This window comes from Mus caroli, chromosome 11 (assembly GCF_900094665.2).
Source record: "Mus caroli chromosome 11, CAROLI_EIJ_v1.1, whole genome shotgun sequence".
Taxonomy (NCBI): domain Eukaryota; kingdom Metazoa; phylum Chordata; class Mammalia; order Rodentia; family Muridae; genus Mus; species Mus caroli.
The window spans coordinates 69005302-69008749 of NC_034580.1; positions in this window are offsets into that span (position 1 = coordinate 69005302).

Consider the following 3448-nt stretch of genomic DNA (forward strand, 5'->3'; position numbering starts at 1 on the left):
GATCTGCAACCCTATAGGTGGAACAACATTATGAACTAACCAGTACCCCGGAGCTCTTGACTCTAGCTGCATATGTATCAAAAGATGGTCTAGTCGGCCATCACTGGAAAGAGAGGCCCATTGGACATGCAAACTTTATATGCCCCAGTACAGGGGAACGCCAGGGCCAAAAAATCGGAATGGGTGGGTTGGGAAGTAGGGGGGAGGGTATGGGGGACTTTTGGGAGAGCATTGGAAATGTAATTGAGGAAAATACATAATAAAAAAATATTAAAAAAAGAAGAAGAAGAAGCTTCTTGTATAGTCAAAAATGAAAGGTTCCCTGGGCTCCTAATATTCTTCCATCAAACTAAGAGATGAGCTCCCACAACAAGGTCCCTGAAGTTCTGGGCTTATCTAAGGTAAAACCACAAAAATAAGTGGTGACATAATGACCACTCAGTGTATTTTCTTGTTTCTTTTATTTCCTTTCCAAGTAACTACTTCCTCCACTCAGTGTACATGATCTGGTTTTAGGGTCATAAATCCATGTGCCTTGCCTTTCTAGTGTGTCAAACTGAAGAAACACTGAAACATGCCTTCAGATACTTTCCTTCCCATTTTGCTCCCTGGAATTTTTAATTTTGACTCCTGAGTGGAAGCACAAAGACCTCAACAAATTCCTTCAGCTCCTTAAGTCCTTTCTGTAACTTCTCCTTTGTTTTATAACCCCATAGGAAGGACAACAATATCAACCAACCAGACCCCCCAGAGTTCCCAGGGTCTAAACCACCAATGAAAGAGTATACATGGAGGGACCCATGGCTCCAGCCACATATGTAGCAGAGGATGACCTTGTCAGGCATCAGTGAGAGGAGAGGCCCTTTGTCCTGTGAAGGCTCAATGCCCCAGTGTAGGGGAATGCCAGGGAGGGGAAGAGGGAGTGGGTAGGTGGGTGGGTGGGTGGGGTAATACCCACATAGAAGCAGGGGGAGGTAGGATGGGATGGAGGTTTCCAGAGGGGAAACTGGGAAAGGGAATAGATAACATTTGAAATGTAAATAAAGAAAATATCCAATAAAAACATAAATAAAAAAATAAAAAGTATAAAAAGGAAAAAAAAGACTACAACAAAGCTATCCATTACAGTGCTGGTGCTGAGTCTCCTCTGCTCAAAGCTGGCTCTCCAGTCTTCACTTTGGTGCTGTGATCACCCTCATCACTTTGTAATACACATTTTCATTACTTTCACAATTAAGCTAGCTCATTTCTACTTGCAATTAGAGAAACTGTGGTAGATCCATCTCTATATTACTGCTTTTTTTTTTCTTTTGAACTTAGTCTGAAATTATGAGTGTGGTTCCGGGTTCTACCTCTCCTCTCATGGTGTCTGAACATCACTGATACACCTACTCAGAGAGGACAGAGCAAATCTGGAACAGATGATTTGTAGTCCATTTCCTCTGGCATGTGAGACACCACTGTATGCCAGGTTGAGGGGGTTGAAGCAAAGTTTTGGGCGAATGGGGCCCACAGAGCTCTGGTCCAACTGAAAGTGCGAGAATAGTGTCACAAGTCTTACAAAAGTAATAAAGAGGTTCCAGAAGTGTAAGGCCAGGATCCCTGGTCCCAAGGTGGCTGCAGTGGAGGTATTAGGTTGGGGGCTGCTCTGATATAAGCTTCTGTGTGGGATGGAAGCCTGGCCAGGCAAGTGGGTTCAAAGATCCAATTATGAGAGCTTTGGAGGGAGAGAGTTTTCTCACAAGTGTTTCAGCTTTGTTAAAACAGTCAGTCTCAGACAATCCCTGGTGAAATAACTTGCCTGCTTTATTCCATGTGGTCAGGGATTATATGAACCTTAGGGAGTAGTATGGGATTTTAGAGGTAAGTGCATTCTATTGGCTGAGGCTAAGATTCTGGAGATGTTCTATATGCATGGGGAAGAATTCCAGATGCTGAGCTGCCCGAATGTCTGTGACCACCTTGTTGGAGGTCTCAAGTTAAATGCTCTGAGGCAGGCATGGAAAAAGGAGGGAGCAAGTTCCACTCTGTCAGTCTTAAGTTTTGAGATTTCTGGAGTTTGAACATACTCCACTTCAGCAGTTCTGTGCCAATTCCTCTAGTGGCACAGATCACATGTCCCATGTATGAGCACAAATATTTTGTCACTTAAGATGCAATACAGTCCAGTACCTGATTCCATCTTCAACCTAATCCCTCCTTGTACAGACTGCAGAATTGTTGGACTCCATCTCAACATGGCAGAGCCTCTGGCAACACTGTTTCTTGAATTATGTAGTGCTCACAATTCATGCCATCCAGAAGAATGGTAGAATTAAAGCAAAGCCTCGTGTGAAAGTCTGCCGACTCTGACAGACTATGACTGACGGAAACACTAACTCATAGAGGTCAAATCTCAGGTCATATACTCCTACTTTGCTCTTAATTATGTTTACTCTATGGTCGGCTTTGAACGTGAAAGTTCCCATAATTCCTACTTTTGGGATACCTCTGCATACTTATATCCCAGAATAGTAATGTTTTAGCTATCATTTCCAAGATTTCTCAAGAGCGTAACCCTTTCCTTCACTGGCCTAGGGCACAACTATGGCACTATCTACAGTTTGTTTGGACCAGAGGACTGAGTGTTTCCTTGACACAGATCATAAGAGAGATGCATGCCATCTACACTTGATCAGACATCAATTTAGATACTGTTGTTGTCATTTTACTTTTTGACCTTTCTAACAATTTAGTTCTTTAATAATTTTACATGTTTATATAATGAATACTGGTTACATCCTCTTTCTATCCCCTCACATCTCACTCCCATCCCTATCACCCTCTCCCACCCCACTTCTTTCTGACCTTTTCTCAAATTTATGGTTTTGGTTTTATCTTATGAACCATTGAGTTTAACTAGGGCTGTCCATGTGACACTGAGACTGCCCATTGGATCCTACTAAGGTCACCAGTGAATACCTAACATAACTTCTCCTTTCTCTAAATCTGTCAGTAGGAGTGGTGTGGTGGTGAGAAGAAGGATCCTCTGAGACCTTCCTCCAACTATTCCTGGCTATTGACAGCCCATTCTTGTGCAGACCCAGTGCCTCCTCTGAAGTGGATGAGAGTTCATGACTTCAATGACTGCACTGCCCAGAATACTGCATTTTGCAGTCTTTTCTCCTATTACCTGGTGTTTATGTTCTTCCTGTCACCTCTTTCACAATGTCTGTGAGCTTTGGAAGGGTGGTATAATGTCTTATGGAGGAATACATACTCAACTATCACTTATTCTCTGTGCAGTCATAGGTCTGTTTTCACTGTAGCTTACTGGATATAGAGGCCTCATGGATTAAGGGTAAGAGTGGAAATTATCTATGGACATTTACATACATATTTAGAAACTGGTTCAGTGTTATGTTAACTTACCTGAACAGCAGAAATAAGTTGTCCCCTAGTGCCTGTG